General features: G+C 25.0%; 1 long non-coding RNA gene across 1 annotated transcript in view; it reads right to left on the bottom strand.

Annotated features, from left to right (window-relative positions):
- Positions 1-504: 504 nt before the first annotated feature.
- LOC122849842 overlaps positions 505-19,866 on the bottom strand; it is a 45,752-nt gene continuing 26,390 nt past the window's right edge. Inside the window, exons 2-3 of the long non-coding RNA XR_006373600.1 lie at positions 15,924-15,974; positions 505-4,330 (exon numbers count right to left, since the gene is read on the bottom strand). This is a non-coding gene — a long non-coding RNA (uncharacterized LOC122849842). The remainder of the gene's footprint in view (positions 4,331-15,923; positions 15,975-19,866) is intronic.

The raw sequence follows: 19,866 nt of genomic DNA, 5'->3' as shown, positions 1-19,866 counted from the left end.
AAATTGTTCATACAAAAAAATTTTTATCAACAAGTTTTTTCAAAATTCAAGCTTATTTGTTGTAAATTCTTTGATAAAAAAAAAATAAATGTTTTTTGACTTTTTTTATATGAAGAAATAGTTGATGAAACTTGAATATGGTTTTTTTTAAAATACCCACATATTTTTAAAATTGTAAAATGAAAAAACATGATGATTTTTATACAACATTTTTAGTACATAGAATTTAACTATTACTGTTATTATTTTGAGGTATCATCAGTATAGGAAATGGTAAGGAAAGACACGTGAGTTGTTGTACAGAATATGAATCAGATGACATAACATATATGTACATATTAAAGTGGTGGGTTTGTGTCATTGATTTCACGCTCGACAAGCATGCTTCCCATCCTCTATCACAATATTTTAAACACAAAGAACACTACCATCAAGTAGTCCATGTCCGGATGGTTGTTGTATTTCTAGTTTTTATATATATATATATACACAGCAAGACTATCTTATATATACTGTTGTAAAAAATATTTTTTTTTTTATTTTATTCACTTCTTGTTGTTTCTTTATTTTACTGTCTCTTTTATTCTTTCACTCATCATGTCTTCAACGTTGTTGTGAATTCATACGACCACAACTCATTTGGGCAGTGCCTTATTCATTTTTTTTTACTTTCTATGGTTTCTCTTGTCTTCTTGTTCTTTTTATTTTTAACATATATAAATATTTCAAAGTTTTTGGAGGCCTAAAAGAGAGGCCTCTCTTTATGCTTTGTTGGAGCTGGATCAAAGTGGGCCATGCGTACTTCCTGGACTTTTACATAGGCGTTAAATAAATCTTATCAATAACTCAAGATTCAAAGTAACTTTAATAATATACGCCTTGCTTTTTTAGATATTTATAATTATTCAATAATAGTTTATCTATTTTTATCTATGAGGAAATTTAAATACAAAAAAATATACGAAAATGTGTTTCACATCTGTGTGTGCTTATATCTAGTTGGGCATTTTGTTTCGCTTGGTTGCTTCCCCTTTTCTGTTTACATGTATTTTTTTTTTTTTTCGGGGTGAGTTTTTCATATGTTTGGTATGTTTGTTATTCTGTGGTGTTTTTTTTAGGCACTTCCTATACCTTTATAAAACCCCCCTTCACATTCCCCTCTTGTCACCTCACGATTTTCATCATATAGGCTTTTTCATTCACACACTGTTGAAAATAAAAATAAAAAAAATAAAATTGATGATTGAAGTCTGGCTATTTCAACAGTTCTTTTGTCAACAAATGAATGTTCAACTGATATTGTTGTTTTTACGAAAATTGAAAATTACATTGACTCTTGAATTTTACATCGAAATAATATTCAGTAAATTTAAATTTTGCTGTGCAGAATTGAATGGTATTTAAAGATAAAAAGAAATGTTTTTTTTTTTTGGAGTGTATGTATAGATAGTAGCCACTGATCCATAACAAGAGTTTTTATTTAGATCAGTTGAAAAAAATAAAAAAAAAAAAAGGAAATAATAAAAGTTGTATTTCAATTTATTTGCATTTTCGTTGAAACCACAAAACACTCATGCGTTCATGTATATACTGAGGTTTATTGGTGGGGTTTCATAAAGCCTTGATGATGAAACTCGATAACCTCTATTATGTCAGAAGTGGACCAGCGGTGGAAGTAATTAATACCGATCGTACCACACGATGTCACCTGATGCGAATCCACAGATTCCGGTTGATTAATCAGACGATTTAAAATATATATATTGATTGACAAAAAAAAAAAAAATTATATATAAAAAATTTCATAAAGAAATAATTAATGAAGATAAAAAAAAATTAAATTTATAATGTAAAAAGTACAATGTGTCTTTGTGTGTTGTTGAACAAAAGAAAAATTATTTTGAAAAAAAAAAATAGATGAATCGAAAAATTGTTGTATGGTGTTGAAAAATGAAAAAAAAAAAATAAATAAGAATGAATTATTTGGAATTAAACATTGAAATATATAGAAAAAAAAATGAAATAATTTTTGTTGTTTATGGTGAGAATTATAGAGTTAAATAAAATTTTGATTACTGTCGAAAAACAACGTTGTATAATAAAGGGTTATAGAAGCATGACACAAGAGTTTTTGACCGTTAGCCACTCTATGCTGTTGGTTCCCTTGGCTCATTCTATTTTACTTAAACTTGTTCACCCTTTTATTTTTTAACTTAAAATTTCGTCGAGCAAAACGAAATTATTTTAATTGCATACTCTGTGGGTTAAATCCTCTCTGGACTGTCCAAAGAATTTCTTTATTTCCGTCGTTAAATACGAGTATTCAACAGACAGAACGAAAAAAAAAATTAAAAATTTTCAAATAAAATCTCAAACTAACCGTAAAAAGTCTTTATAAGTATTAAACTTTACTTTATTATTTCAATTTTTATGATAATAATATTTTTTTTAATTATTATTTTAATGATCTTGTTGAAATTTTCAATTGTTTGCTAGTCAAAAAGTTGGCTGACTTTAATAATATAATAATAAAATAATAATAAAAAATATATATCAGCAGAATAATGGTTTTTTTTTTTTTCTAGAATCAAAAGATTAAAGTGATAAAGCACCGTTGGCTTTTGAAGATGTTCTATCTGCTCATTTTTCATAAAACATATTTTATTTTTTACTTTTATCAAATATTATTTTACAAATATTCAAATATTTTTTTAAATTAGATTTTTACTAGCTGTAAATATTGAAAAATTCATCAGTCATTCAATAATTTATTTTTAACTAAATAAACAAAAATTTTCTCTAAAAATAATCACAAAATCCGATTTTAATATTTTCATTTTTGAACGCATGTCTATATGTTGTTTGAATAGATGTTGAACGTGTTGTGAATTTATAAAAATTTATAAATGCATACAACACATCAAGATGATGCTTTACCCTTAAGGTATATTTTCATTCTTTCATTTCCCCGCTAGTTTTTTTTTTTCTCTTTCAACTTATTTTTTCTTTATATACATTTATTATTATTCTGTTCACGAATCGTCTCATACTAAAAGTCAAAAGGATCCATATCCTCAACGTTCGTCGTTCATTGGTAGTCTCATGTGAATATCCGTTTTGAATGTCAAAAGCCTTATGTTTTACGTGTAATTTACAGTATCATATTCAACAATTACATATTAAACCTTTGGCATCGAATTAACTCAAAAGATGCATTTTTAAAAAAAAAAATTGTTTTATATATTATTATGTACCTCGATCCTTTGACAACAAAGAAACGACAAATCCTGCCAAGTTTAACAAAGTACATACATAATATATAATAGTAAATAATAAATATTTTCAATAAATAAATTTGCTCAAAGGAAAAAAGTAAATATAAAAAATATAAAAATCAAAAAGATTATATTGTATATTAAAGATACTTGATATTATTTTATTATTTAAAAATCCGGAAGCAATAACTCGTCACCATTACGTGTGTACCTTGGGTAAACCACAAAACGATTTTCAGTACTTGCTTCTTGGGTGATCCCAAGTGGGTCATAAGACGAGTTTATAAGCCCAGAGTCGTTTCCCAGGATATACATACACACAAGCCTCTGGCCTGTTGAGAAGAAGAAGCAAAAGAAGAGGTTGACTGTGTTGTTGTTGGTCTTTTAAAGTGACTTACAAGTGAGATAGAGAAATAAAATTATACAACAAACTTTGATAGCTAGCTAAGAAAAATAAATAAGTAAAATTGTAACTTAAAATTATATTACGACTGAGTCAAATAATGACAATGCAAAATAGATGATGATGTTGGCTTTTATAAAAAGTAACATTATATGCACTTTGAATAAATGTATATAATATTTATTTATTTGTTGATGAGTGATAAAAAATTGTTGGCAAGATAAATAATGTTAATGTGTAGGTTGATATGTGTGTATACATACATAATAATCAGAAGTATCCAGCCATGCCAACAATCTATTTTATTTTTGTATAAAAAAATATAAAAAATAAATATAAAAATGGCAATTTTCTCTGATTTTCCAAGATGAACATCATCGGTCATGTCTAAATTTTCTCACACCACTTTGTTGTAGTATAGCCATGAAAGTCTCTGGTTTGTTGGTTGGCAGACAACAATTTTTCTACTCATCTTTCTTCTTTATGCTTCACCCTCTCTTGATTTTCATTGGGCTTGTATATATCTATACAATTTTCAACGGATCAATGTATATATATTTCAGTCAAAGTTGGTGCAATTTAGCGTGAATTCAAGCTTGCTATAAAGCACCATTGCCAATTGCCATGGTGTACTGACTGTATCCATATCCTCCTGCAACAATAAAACACATATTTCTCTTTCAGTTTACCCATGAGATTTATCAATCACTTGATTAACAGTTTTATATTTTTTTTATCATGCATTTTAAATATTGTATTATATAAATATTGTTAGTGCTTTATGACGATTATATGCTTCAACTGGAACATGTCTTCATCTCAATTGAAAATTGTTGTTAAAAAAATATAAGAAATAAAAAAATTACTGTAGCTTGGTTGTTGGATGTTTTCGAGGCTGTAATTGCCAGGAATAAAAAAAAAAAAATGAATGAATGAATGTAAAAAAAAATGTATATTGAAGGGGGAGTTACAAAAAAATATTGTAGGGACAAAAATGAAGGTAGAGTTGGCTCGCCGTGTCCGATCCGGGCGGTCGAATTCCCCGGTGCGATTTTTGTGACGGTGTGTGCGGGTATATATTGACGCAGACTATAAAGCCCGTGGGAATCACGCGAGAGTAGGACACACAGGAAAGGGAATAATGAAAATAACACTGGATTAAAAAAAAAATAAATAATAAAAAAATTGAGAGAAAAAGTATTATTTTTTTTTTTCATTTTTTAAATTGTGAATTGACGCTGGCATGACGTTCAGAAAATTCAAATAAATTTAAAAAAAATTTTTACCAGTTAGACTGTAAAATCATGTCTCATATACTCAATTGTAAATTGTCAATTGGCAAATGAGAAAAAAAGATAAACCTATTTTTCATTGGTATAAATGGAGTTGATAATTTTTTGACTTAAAAAATAAATTAAAAGCTATAATTAATTTTTTTTTTGCAATATTAAATATTCAAACTAACAAATAATATAGAAAAAAAAATTATGAGCTTTTTAAAATTGAACAATAAAATAGAAAAAAACTATTAAAATAAAAAAAAAAAAAAAAACAAAGCCTCTGAATAAAAGAGTAAAACTATTCTCGAAAATATTTGTGTAAAAAAAAAAATGGAGAAAAATAAAAAAAATTGGCATAATGAAAAGTCCACGTTGAAGCAAAACGAAAAATATAGTTGAAAGAGTTGAATGGCCTAATTTTACTGGTGGTTTGCATGAACAAGGAAAAAAATAAAAAGAGAAAAATAAAAAAAAAAACATACATAACGAATGAAGAGGTTTTCATCGCTGAGGGAGAGAGGAAAGGCCTTCAGGGCTCGTGGGAATTGAGGTTTTTTTTTATTTATTTATTTTTTTTTATCGGTCACAGCAACTACTACCAGGTTTTACATCTCTCTATGACACTATTTTTTTTTTTATTATTATTTTTGGTCTTTGTTGGGTCTACATGAGTTAAAAAAAAATAGTGATAGCGAACACACACAGACATGGGACTATGAGAGAAAATTCAACTGTGATGTAGACCTCTAGTCGAGTGAAAAACCAACCCGTCCATACACACACATATATATTCACTCAAGATATACTCTTTGGACCTTTAGCAAAATAAAAAAAAAAAAACACCCTCAATTCTCAACCCCTTTCTGCATCACTGGGCCAACACTTTTCCAAAAACCAGTCAACTGGAATTAGTTTTACTTGAAATAAAAAAAAAATAAAAAACCCAAAAAAATAAATCAATAAACCCTATATAAAAATCTACAGATACTTTGGAGTTTGGATGGAAAATTTTTAGGATAAAAAAAAAAAGAAAATATCAAAAATAAAATGATAGAATTTCCTCAGTTTGAAATAGTATAACCGTATGTTTCGAAAATCCTTAAAGCCATCGACAAAAAAATATGTCATTTGTTTTATTTCTCCAAGGACATCAGTTCCCTGTCAGCTGTTTTAGCTCTTCACCATATAAACTCATATAAAAAAGTTTAAAATAAAAAACTAGTAACAACTTTTAGAGATTTTTTATTTTTTATTCCATTATATTTAGTTTGGTATAACAACAAACTGTCCTAATCGAACCCTTGGGATATTTTGTTTATTTATTGTTGGCCTTTTTCGCATCATAATTTTTATTTTTCCACAATTTTATTTTTTATCATTCACAAAGAATGTTGTAGAATTAAATACAATTGAATTTTTTTTACTAAAAAATTGAAGAAATTATGTTGAAACTATATGAAACCCTTAATGAAAAAACTTTGTATATTTCTTTGTAAATTCTTTGAAAGTTTTAATTACAAAAAAAAAGTAGAAAAATCTAGAGATTACTCCGGAAATCTTGCGTTAAAATATTTCCGTAAAAAAAAAAAAAACTCTATATCGATAAAATACAAAAACTCTTGTGCCAATGGCACGCCATAATTCTCATGTAAAAATAAATACGCATAAATAATCTCATGACAAAAGAAAAATGTAAAAAAAAAATTTTAAAAAAATATTGGCCAACATTGTTGGTGGTTATTGTCTACAACTGATGAAAAAGTGAGTACTTGGTAAGCTCAATGATTGCCCTGATGGAAATATAAGCGACATAAAAAAATACATTTTTTGTTTCTCTTGAATTTTTTTTTTATGGCAAGACTATTTTACCCTTTCATCAGACGGAAGTACATTAAAAGCGGATGTTGGCTCAACCTTTGCCTCAATTCAAACGACCTTACTATTTTTTTTTCCTCATTATTATTATTATTTTTATTATATGGTCACCAAAAGTATATGTATACACATTAAAACGAAAGCTTTTACACCCTCTTTCGGTGTGTCTATATGAGATACAAAATATGAGCTTTTATTTTATATTTTTTGGTTGTTGTGGATATATCGACAAGTGATTGATCGATTAAGAAATAACAAAGAAAAAAAGCTTCAATAAAGTGGTGGCAATTTGATAAGCTATTGTTCATTGAAATTTATATTATATTTATTTTTTATTTTGATGAATCATGATGATGATGGGGTTTGTGGTTTTGTGGTGAGCATTATATATACACCAACACTTAACAATTCGATGATGTAGCCATTTGATTTTATTTTTATATCACAAACAATTCAAGATGATATAAAAATAAAGACATTTTCAAGAAATGATCATGTGGTAGTGGTGGTATATATACTTTGAGGATTGTGTCTTTACTTGTCGAAGTGATTTTCTCCTTGAGAAAGCATCCATTTCGATAAAATTTTCTTTTGTATATATATAAAGACATTTTTTATATTATTGTTTTTTTGTTTTGCTTGCACAAACCGAATTTTCATTTTTATCTATCTGACTATCTATACATTTTTATTCTTGGTTATTTTATTTTTTATTTTTGGTATACCAAACAAAAGCTCTCATCGTTTTCAAGAAGATGGACTGCTTTGCGCGCGCCCTCACGAACTTATTGTTCGGTGGCGATTATCTCACCCCGTTCTCAATTTTTATTTTTGAAAATCCTCAAGATTTCAAGTATGTCTTTTGACTATACAACGTCTTGTATATTTTCTTCATCTTCTTCATCTTATTTTTCTTTTATTCTTTTTATTCACATTCGTCGTTGTCGTCGACGTTGTTGTCATTGTCATCGTCTTCTTGCTCGTTTTATATTTGTTTTTTTTTTTTTTTTTTATTCACAATGTCAACGCCCTCTTTTTCATCGCCCAACCTACTTGAGATAAGGAAGAATTGTATTCCGCATTCAGCGATTTCACAAGAAGTCCAATAGAATTTATGACCAAAGATGGTACTTCTATTCGTTCTATTTGAAAGCTCTTTTAACGCTGCTAATTCGTTTTGCGATACTTTTCCACTTCAACAAGAAATATTTCAATTCAGGTTCTTTTTTTTTTTACCTCTTTTCTTGTACAATAGCTAATGATATAGATATGAAACGATTTTATTTATCGTATAAATTGAAAATTGCTATTTCAGATTGTCGAAATGATATTTTGTATATACTAAATAATATCATCATAAATAAAAAAATACAGAAAAGAAAAGTGAAAATTTTACAATTGAACAAGATGAGTAAAAAAAAAAAAAATTTGTATATCGTATTTTTTGGCCAATGAAAAAGTTATTGGACGATGACTCAAGGGCTTCCTCGAGGCTCATTCTCACAGGGATGAGAAATACTCTGGGGAAAAGATATTCGATTGGTCTCAAGAGGCACGTGAGCGAGTAGAAGGGAAATGCAAGAACCAACTCAGAGGGGAGTGAAAAACTTTGTGTATATATATTAGCTGAAAAAAAAAAAAAAAATGAGTGTAACGTTGAATGTTGAAAATTCATTTTTGGATGTAACGCTTGCGGCGCTTGAATTTCAAATATATAAAAGCTCTCTCAATGTTACTATGTTGTCCCTCTATTTTACTCTTTCACTAATTTTTTTTTTTTTTACCTCTGTATATATTGCTCATCACGAGCATCTCTCATAGTCAACCCTTTTTTTTTCGAAATGTACTCCCTCGCGAGTAACATCAACGTGTACATGCAGCTACTCTTGTCAATGTAACACAAAAAAAAACAAAAAAAAAATAATCTAAATAATATCCTCCAATATTGTAATATCACGATAAAAAAATAATTTTTTTTTTTTATCAATAGTTTGCTTCGTTTTATGTTTATAATTGGTTTTTTTTTTTTTGAATTATTTTTTTATTGCCAAAAGCTAAAAAATAAGTTATATATTAAAATAAATAAATAAAATATTTATAAAATAAACAAATTGACAAGTCATGCGTGTTATTGATGTTGATACTTTTATTTGGATTGAAGAATATATGTTGATCACTTTATCAACCCCAGGCAATTTCATTCTGTTCACTGAATTTTGTTTTATTTTTTTTTTTTTTGACCAGAAATATCATTTATGTATGTGTATATGACATTAGTTATTTTTTATTTATTATATTATTGTTTTTTTTTATTTTATTCCCTAAAGGTTGATTGTGAAAAATAATGCAGTTACTAGACAAAGTGAAATGCCATTTTTACAACTTCAGCCAAGAACAGATGACGAGTGTATATATATAAGAAAAAATATAAAAATAAATAAATAAAATCAACCCCAGGGTCTATAATATAATTTTAAGTTTATTTTTTCCAACTGTTATTTAAAAAAAATAAAATACAAATATATATTTTTTTAACATTAAAAATATACTAGAAAATACATAAAACGATAGTAAATATATTTTAAATATCCAGTGTGTTAAGCATCAAAAGACCAAGTTGTTGTATATCTAAATATAAATTTAAGTTTGCCTCATGCCAACCCCAGCAACATACTTAATCAAGCTTGAAACTTGAATTTTTATATTATTTATTTTATCTATTATTATTTTATATGCCACACCTTCAAGTATAAACATATCTTTATAATAATAATTCAATTTTTCTTTTTTATTTTTCATCTACAATAAATTATAAATAAATCAAAATATTTATGTATTTTTTCTTGCTGTTTATTATAAATATAAAAAATTAACTTTAATATTTTATTTTTTCTTTTTTTGTTATAGAGTTAGAGGGTTTTTTTTCGGGGGAGAGAAAGAAAGCGAGGGAGAGATTAATCGATGCACACACAAGTACGAGAATGATGGACTAGATAAGTCGAATATTGTAGACAAGAACAAATAGATTTTTTATGATTTTTTTTTTTTTTGAAACCACGAAATGATACAAAAGAGGCTTTTTATGATGCGTGTGTATATAGACACACATAGTCTCAAGTGGCTATGAGTATTATAATCCCAATGGTCATGAAAAAAGATTATCGTATGAGGGGAATGCACAACTTGGTATTTTCTTAGATTCACCATCAGGCCTTTTGACTTTGTCTGTTTTCTATCTTACTATATCTCATACACTTACACACAAATATATACATGAAACTTGTATAAATATTAATACCGACGAGAGTTAAATTATATTGAAGTTTCTCATCACAGTATTTTCATCTATATTTATGTGCCATCAAATGTATCATATTCATATTATGCTTACTGAGAAATTCACATGTGATGGATGAAATAAGATATTTTGAAAAACCAGAGAAAAAAAATTATTAAACAAATATGTATTATATTAATTGAATAATTTTAAATATATTTATTATTTTTTTTTTTATTAAATATATAAAGAGTTTTTGTTTAATTATATATTAACTTGTTATTTTAATTTATTTTTGTAAATTAAAATAAATTTGATATAATCTTTTGTTTGAATTTTTGAGACAAAAGTCTGAGATAATTATTTTGTTTGAATAGGAAGAATTATCAGACAATAATAATGACACACCAAGGTGGTATAACGGTTAAATTGTTGGTAGGTGGTAAGAAAGTATATAAAAAAAATATGTGGAGGTAGATTAAATTAATCCAAAATAAATAAAAATAAATAAATATCATAAATACAATTTATATATTATTAAAAAAATATTATAAATTAATAATAAATAAATAAATAAATAAATAAATTTAATTAATTATCCGATAGTATGACATTAAACAAAAAAAAAAAAATTAAATAATTAACAAACTGACAAGTAGTTTTGTAAAATATATAAATTATTAATTTTCTAATAAAATTGAAAGTTAATAATAAATAAAATTAATATAATTTTACTTTGGCCTTTTCATTTCACGATATTATTATAAATAAAAAAAAAAAAAAAAAAACAAAAATACCAACATTCAGAATATTAATTTAATATATCCTTGAATTGCGCATCAAGAAATTCCCAGACATGAAATATATATAAATTCATATGGAGAGCAGTTATATTGGTTTTTCCTTGCAATATGTTATCTCTTATAGAGGAATATAGAAGTTTATATTGCTACCTCATGTACCTTGCAAAGGTGCATTTAATGGTGCGTCACGTGTAGAGGTGAAATCATTCGATACACGATTATTTTTATTTTATATTTTTTTTTCTTCAGTTTCCTTTTATTTTTCTCTATATACACCCTAAAAATATATCTACCCCAAGATTTTTTTTTTTATATTTTATTTATGACCTCAACCAATACTGCCCAAGTCATATTTTTTTTTTTTTATTTTTTCATTTCCCATTTTTCTTATTTCATCCTTTTTTAATTCACTACTATATTTTTTTTTTTCTATCATTTCTTATCCTTATTTTTTCTGTCATTTTCCATCGGGAGTTGTCGCTCCGGAGACCAGTGACTAACCCTACATGTATTTTTGCTGAATTTTTATTTTTTTTTCTTCCTATTTTATCCAACTACGTGTTTGCTCTTTTCCGGATTTAATTCCGGTGGAAATGTTCTTCTATAAAGAGATCAGGTTTTTATCATTTTTCATACTTAAAAACCGGAACTTGAAATAGCCAATAAAATATATATATATTTTTAATAATATTGCATGAAAAATTATACAGATATAGACATTATTTTTTTATGATAATAAAGCCTTTTATATAAAGTTGATAAATTATGGAAATAAATTCAGTCTGATTAAGACAACGTTAGAGATGAAATATGAAATCGTTAATCGATTTCCGTTATGGATTATTAATTTATTTGTTTTATATATATATAAAATTATAATGAAGAAAAAAATGAACAAAAAAATAATAAATTTTCAAGGGGGATAAATTAACTTAATGAAGTGAATGATGGTCGCAGTAGAATTAATATAATCTACGTTACGTTGGCAGACCGGAGATTGCGCAATTCTTGGCGTCATGTGTTTATAAAATAATACTACACTTTAAAACAAAGATCTTACTCGGTTTTTTTTTTTTTTTTTAAATTTAACCCACGCAACATATTTTACTCATATTTATATCTCATACAAAAAATCAAGCAGTGTATTAATAAAGAACGAAACAAAATATATATGCACAAATTAAACCTAAATTCAAACACATTAATATACTACTTTATACACATAAATATATGTTAATATACATTTATGATTTGAATGAGCATAACAGAAAACAATCACACGTTTTAAGACTTTTATGACAAAATTTTATGTGTTTTTTTTTTGTGTTTAATTTAATTTTTTAATTTTTTTTTTACATTCATTATTCGTTAAGTTTATTTTGTTTAGTATTTTATATTTTTTGCATGGACGATAAATCACTTGTACCTATTTTACATCAGTCATAAAATCATTTATATATAGCTGAGAATTTTCTTTATTTTTTTTTTCTTCAACAAAGTTGGATGCTTATGAGGCCAGATAAAATTAGATGAAAAATATACTTCAACTGAATATATTGTGGGAAATGTATTTCAAATTATTATAAATTAATGGTGATAAATATTTTCATGATTACAAAATTACTAATATTTATTTGTTAATTGTATATTACATAGTAAATGAATAATAAAAAAAATTTAAAATAACATTTTGATGACTAAGACATAGCGGCACTAATCACCAGCGGAAGTTGTAAATAAACAATTTTAATATTTGTTATTATTATTATTATTTTATTTATTGAAAACTTGACATTTGTTCTGTGTAAATATTATTATATATTATTTATTTAAAATTATAGAAAAAATTATAATTTTGTGATTGTAAGTGAAGGTTGAATTTAATGGCGTGAGAATAATTATAAAATATGTGATGAAAATGAAAAAATTTTTGCGGTCATTATGTTCAAGAAAATTGACAAGGGTATGGTTATACTTGGAGTGGAATTTTTAAAAGAACTCTGTTAAAAATAATAATAATAAAACGGAAAAATAATATTATAAAAATTCATGAAAAAAGGAAAAAAAAAAAAATTGTATATAAGAAAACGTGCGTTACTGCTGACGACGTGCGGTGTTAGTGGATCAGAAAATTTAAAATATATATATATATTTGTGTTAAAAAAATGAAAAAATAAAAATTTAAAAATATGAAAAAAATAAGAGGAAGATATGAAGCTTTTATTTCCAATGGAAACGAGAGCCAGCTTTAAATCCAATTAAAATATCCCTTCTACTTTTTCGTTTTTCTCGTTTGGCTTTTTCCATCTAACAGTGCTAAAAATTTTCATCGAGCCACTTTTCTTCAAAAAAAAATTAAAAAAAATAAATACTCTTTATTCAACTGATGAAAGAATAAAAAAAAAAATTAACTAAAAATGTCACACTCCATTAAAAAAACCCAACTTTTCGTTTATGTTTAAAAAAAGATCAAATAAAAATTATATTTTTATAATATAATCCAGTTAATTGAATAAAAAAAAAAAAAAAAAATTGAATTCAACAATTTATATATTTTCCAGTTAATTAAATTATTTTTAAACAAAAAAAAAAATTAAATAAAAAAAAATAATATATTAATAATTTTCATCACGTTAAATGAGCTATTATATTTTAATTTTTCATTCAATCATAAATATTAATTTTCAAACAATAAAATTCATATTTTTCAATAGATATTTAATTAATAATATTCTCTTCAACAATTTTTATTTACGCTAGTATAATTTGTCTCTTCTTAAAAAATATTCATATATAAAAAATAAAATTATTTGTTTTATTTGAAAAAAAAAAATTTCATATATGATTAGATTAAAATTATATTGTCAGTATGAATATTTCATAAATATAAATGAATATAACAATATATATGCATCAAAAGGCTAAATAGTATTCTGCATACACCCTGGGATTATATATTAATAATATAATCCTCTGTCATGCTGTGCACGATGCGACACAGTGAATTTGCGTATTCACTGGGGGGGAAGAAATTTCAAGCTATACGTGTTCTTCATGTACTGATCATCATACACACACATATAGACACTGTAACAATGTGTGCAATAGAAACAACTACATGAAATTTCTCTATTTCCTCTTGTACATTTTGTTCATATATATGAAATATATAAATTCAGGCGCATGTATATTATTTCATGTGTTATACGAATATGAATTTCTATTGCAATTTTAACTTGTACCACCCACAACTCAATATTCCATAACGACAATAAATTATTTTTTTTTTTTTTTATATATATCCTCGACATATTTTTATACACTATTTTTATAGTTAAGTCAAAACACCTACGTGAGAGAGCTGCTTCATCATCACTCACACAAATATGGTGATTGATTATTAATTTAAAAAAAAATTATATTTAATTTATGCTTGTTTATTTTATTTAAATATAGGTAATTAGTATACCATGAAAAAGGTTTAGAAAAAAATTTTTAAATTTAATTTGGAACACTTGATTGTTAATGAGGCGAGCAAAATAACGAGAGATTAAACAAAAGAATTGTTTTTATTTTTTTTTTTTGTTGTATTAATATATGAGAGAGAACAAAGAGAACAATTATTCAATGAAGTTGTGTTTTTATTTATGACGACAGAAAATCATGGTAATTATATAATCATATGAAACATTTTATCTTTGATGTTTAATTATTTATTTTTTTAAATTTTTTTAACGTTTTATTTATGTAAATATTTATTCATCCATAGATAAATCAAATTTAAATTATCATCAACATGGATAGACTTTGTCAAGGTCCAGTAAACAAGTTAATTTTTCCTGATTCATTTTCATTTATTTATTTATTTTTTCTCGAATGAATCGTATCATTGTATATCACAAGTAAAAGAATATATTATTATAGATTTTTAAAATTTACAACAAACAGCTTCACAGAACAAAGAAATCATTTTACAAATTCCTGTGAGAATATATATATTTTTTTATTTTATTTTCATGAAAAATATCAATGACCATGACGGAAAAAAAAAAAAGAGATTAAATAAAAAAAAATTCAGTCAGCCATGAAATTGGTAAAACATGAAAATAAAAAAAAAAATTTGGTTGAATTGGAAAAATTCAAAAAAAAAAAAGGGAATTAAATTATTGAAAAATAAAAGTACCTACGTGGAGTTGTTAAATTTTTATATTTTGACATTAATAACGAGGAGTCATTAAAAATAATGAAAATTAAAAATAAAAAAAAATAAATAATAGGGAGATTATATGTTGGTGAGTGAAATGAGAAATAAAATAAATTTTCAAATACAAAAAAAAAAAAAAAAAAATAGGGGTGAACAAGGATGCTGAGTGGTAAATGGATTATACAATAAACCAAGGTAGGGGATGAATTGTAGCTCGTAATTTTAACAGCCTCAAAATTTTTTTAAATCGTTGTGATATCTCGTTACCAATGAGATGACAATGAGCACGACATACAATAATAATTATCACCATGTACAAACAGCCCCTATCTCATCTGTCTAATGCAGCATTACATGGTGCACCTCTTTATTTTTTTTTACAAATATAATTCCACTATGGTTTTATATTATTTTTATAATACGAAAATAAAAAAAAAATATATATATGAAATTACTGTTTGGCCTCGCGTGTCGTTTTACAAACTCAACATTGAAGTGACCGTAAAAACCACCAGTGGCATTTTGTTTGTTGTCATGTTAATACTAGTTACGAATTAACTAAAAAATTAAAAAAAATCATCAAACAAAGGTGTTGCATTGTCAAAAGTTAAAATGTTAAATTAAATTATTTTATATTTAATTACTCCCAAAGAAATAATACAATTTTATATCAAAATTATTATGCAATTAATTTAACAATGAAATAATAATAAAAATAAATGAATAATTACACGTGAATGTAATAAATTAATTTTCTAAAATAAATTAAACCACACAAATTGTTGTTAAATTTTAAATAAACTCACCATTTTAAATATAAATTCCATTCATTTTCCATAGCTATTATATCATCTCATCTGAAATCATAAAATAAATAATTAATTAATTAAAATAATACCACAAATTTCAATTATTTTCCATGAAAAAAAAAAAGTAATTGTATTTAAATAATTTTGTAATTTAATATTATCACAAGATTTAAAAAAAAAAAAAAACATGACAATTATTTAATACAATAATAATTATAAATTATAATATTTACAATCTCCAATAAATATATAAAATAATGAATTTATAATTTTAATTTAAAATAAAAAAAGGTGTGGTTAGAATAAAACAACTACTAACTTTTCATATATTCAATGAAATGTTTGATATATATTCCCCACACAATTGTGGTAATCTCAGCAAACACACAAACACAAATGTAGAATGCTAATTTGCATATTCTCTTATGCATATTGCAAACTTGACCAATCAGTTAATATATAGAACCAGTTTACAGTGTGTGTACTAAACAACAGCATTAGAAGAGAAGGTCATATAGACAATTGTAACATAGACAATATAATAATTTAACATACTGTAAGGTATTTGACATTACTTGTGAATGTAACTTGATGTTGATTTGCCATATTGAGATAATTAAATTTTCATTATTGTCAATATTATATATTGAGTGATGATGCTCATATTAATAATCATTTAAACATCTGTTTATTATCTGTTTAATTATTAACACATGAAAATGTCATCATTGTTATGTTAATAGCCAAATTTTATGTTGTCATTTTCATCGCTAAATCATTAAATCCTCAGATATATAAAACGAAATTTTATGATTGAATTTTAAATTGAAAAAAACAAAACCGATAAATGTCAGTTGAAATATATTCATAAGCTGGATATTTCATTTTCATATCATAGTTAGAAATGACATCCGGTTTTGATACTGATATTCCAGTTCAATGATAGTTGTGTGTATGTTCTAATTAATATTACATGAATCATCGGAAACGATTTATACTCGTGGGGGTTGTATATATATTTTGAATAAATATATTTTCCATTCAGGTTTAAATTTATCATGCGTCAAAATAATCGCATCAATGATTATGTTGATGCTGACTTTTTAAAAATTATATTTCAATATTCATGTTATTATTATTAATGACTGTGTTTATGTATTAATTGAATTTCAAAATTTTTTTTTTTTTCATTATTTTTAACAAATTGAGAAATTTAGATGATGGATAAATTGAAGAATTGCATGGCTATTTCACATCAACAATTCAATTTAAAAATTTATTTATTTTTATTTGCGTATTGAGTTGTTGTTTTAAGTCAAATAATTTTTTTACTTTGTTTTTTTTTAGAAACGATTCGATTTTGTTGTCTCTGTCGACACTGAATTTGTTCCAATTTAAATGAAAATAATATAAAATAAAAGATAAATAATTGGGTGGAATGATCAACCCCTATTTTACTGTTTCAATGTTGATTTTATATATATTTTTTTTTAATTTTATAAAATTCGTACGATAGAGACGTAAAAATTTTATGCATCATCATGATTCTCTTTTTTTAAAAATATAATTTTCAATATGATTAAATTTGATATTTAATATTTATATTGAAATTTTATTTGATAAATTTTATGTTATATAAAATTTAATTAAAATATATTTCAAAAAGTGCAATATTAATACTCGATATCAAGCTTTTTTATGTCACAAATGAAAAACCATGCAGATTAAATATTTTCCTTATTTGATATAATAATTCCTGGTGTATGATGTGGGTAAAATTTTTGTTTTTTTTTTTTTTCTCTTTCATTCGAAGGTATGTACAAAGATAAGGGAAACTAGGAAGAGAGGCATATATTCATATCACGAACGTCGCATAAACTCGCAAACAACTATTCTGGTTCGATTGAAGATAAGCGAGAAATAAATAAAAAAAATAAATAAAAAAGGCCATTTAAAGTTAACGAGAAAATACACAGTGGCATCGTCGTCGTATTCATAGAAAAAAATTTATAAAAATGTTTTCGTCTATTTTTTTTATAACAACACGCGAAAAGCTTTTATATAACCCGAATTTTTTTTTGATAGTTATACACAAAATAATAAATCAAAAGATAAAAAATAGAAAAATAAAAAATACATATATAAATTATATTGTAAAAAAAAAAAAAATGAAATAGAGGGTAACGAGGCAATGGAACTTGTAGTCTTGTTTAACCATTGAAAATCAACATTTTCAATACACCAAGTTGCCGTGTTTGATCACTATCAGATTATATTTATTTTTATTATACAATTCTACAATATTTTTTTTTTTACTTTTTTTATCTGCAGTCTAAATTACTCTACATTGACAGATGTGCGCATTAAAATTACAGCACACTGATTGACGTTTAAAAAAAAATAAAATATTTTTTTCTTTTTTTTTTTATTAATTATTAAATGAATATAAAAAAATTTCTCTCTACATGTAAATTAAAATAATCTATATTTTTTTATCTTGAATAAATACAGCATTAATTTTTTCATATAAAAATTATTTATAATTAACTAGAAATCAAATTTTATAGTTTTTTGGAAAAAAAAAATTACCAAGATAAAGATAAATTCTTTAAAAAAAAATATATATATTTAAGTTATATTTTTTCCAAGGTGTAATGAACTCAATGCTAACGACTACTTGCTGTTGTAAAAGAAAAAAAAAAGTCAAAGAAATAATGAAAGAAAAAAAACATTAGGCTGTATGTAAAAAAAAAAAAATAATTTAAGGTGTTTGTTGTGAGTGGGTCCGTATACATGCTTGTTATCGTCCGGAACGGCATCCGGACCGGTAAGTTGGGACTTAATATAATCATCTTTTCCCTCAATTGACTTCTGGCCCACAACCCTCTTTCTCTTCTCCACCTGTTCCATCAGGAAATGACCTAAAATTCTCATTTTATATATATTTATTTTTTTTTTTTTTTGTTAAATTTACTTTAACCAGTATATGACTAACGGCCATCTAACAATTCTCACAATCGTAAATTTTGTATTCACCACACATACATAAATCACATTGCATGTTACCTCAATATCTCCAACACCTTTCAGTCAACCTAAATTTCTATTTGTCGTAAACGAGTCTCATGGCCATTAACCAAACCACCAAGACAATAGTCCAACTAATATCAAATGACAATTTTTTTTTTTTTTTTTTTTTTTTTTCTTTTGCTCAAAATTATATTCATAAAAATTCAACAATAAAATAACTAATGTCGTGTGGTTATATATATTTTTTTTCTGTCAAACATTAAAAAAGGTGATTGAAAAATATAATATTGTACCAACACATGTCAAAAAGTTGGTGACATGTTGATATATCAATAATGACACTAAAAAAATAACAATAAATCATAAAAAAGAGAACAAAAAAAAAAAATAATATGAATGAGGTTTTTATAAAATTATTTTGAAACATCAGGCTGATGATATATAGTAAAAAAATGTAAAATATTAAGTCTATTTTGTTTCAACTTTAACTGCTGAAATAAAAAAAAATTTTTTATACTTTAATATCAAGTATTTTGTTATAAAAAGACAAATAGTGTTGCAGTAAGTTGGGTCAGAGGTTTTTAAAATATATATATAAACTATGTATTTATTTAGACCACAGGCTGACCACCTGTGCCTGGTTGGATTTATTTTCTTCTTCCTTCCGCCCTTTTTTTTTTTTTTTATCCTCAACTAAATTCAAAATAAAAAAAAATATTTTAATTTTATTTCTTGGACGAATGTTGGATATATTGCCCGTTAAGGGATTTATATCGAGTAAGGAGTTGAGGGTAGTTAATTTAAATAATTAACACAATGATATTTTTTGTTTTTTACTGTTTAATTTTAATAATTATCATGTAAATTATTATTTAAATTTTATGTTATTATTTTATTTATTAATGAAATT

Source organism: Aphidius gifuensis, linkage group LG2, assembly GCF_014905175.1.
Source record: "Aphidius gifuensis isolate YNYX2018 linkage group LG2, ASM1490517v1, whole genome shotgun sequence".
Lineage (NCBI taxonomy): Eukaryota > Metazoa > Arthropoda > Insecta > Hymenoptera > Braconidae > Aphidius > Aphidius gifuensis.
Note: the sequence above shows the minus strand (reverse complement) of the source record. Positions and strands in the feature narration are given on the sequence as shown.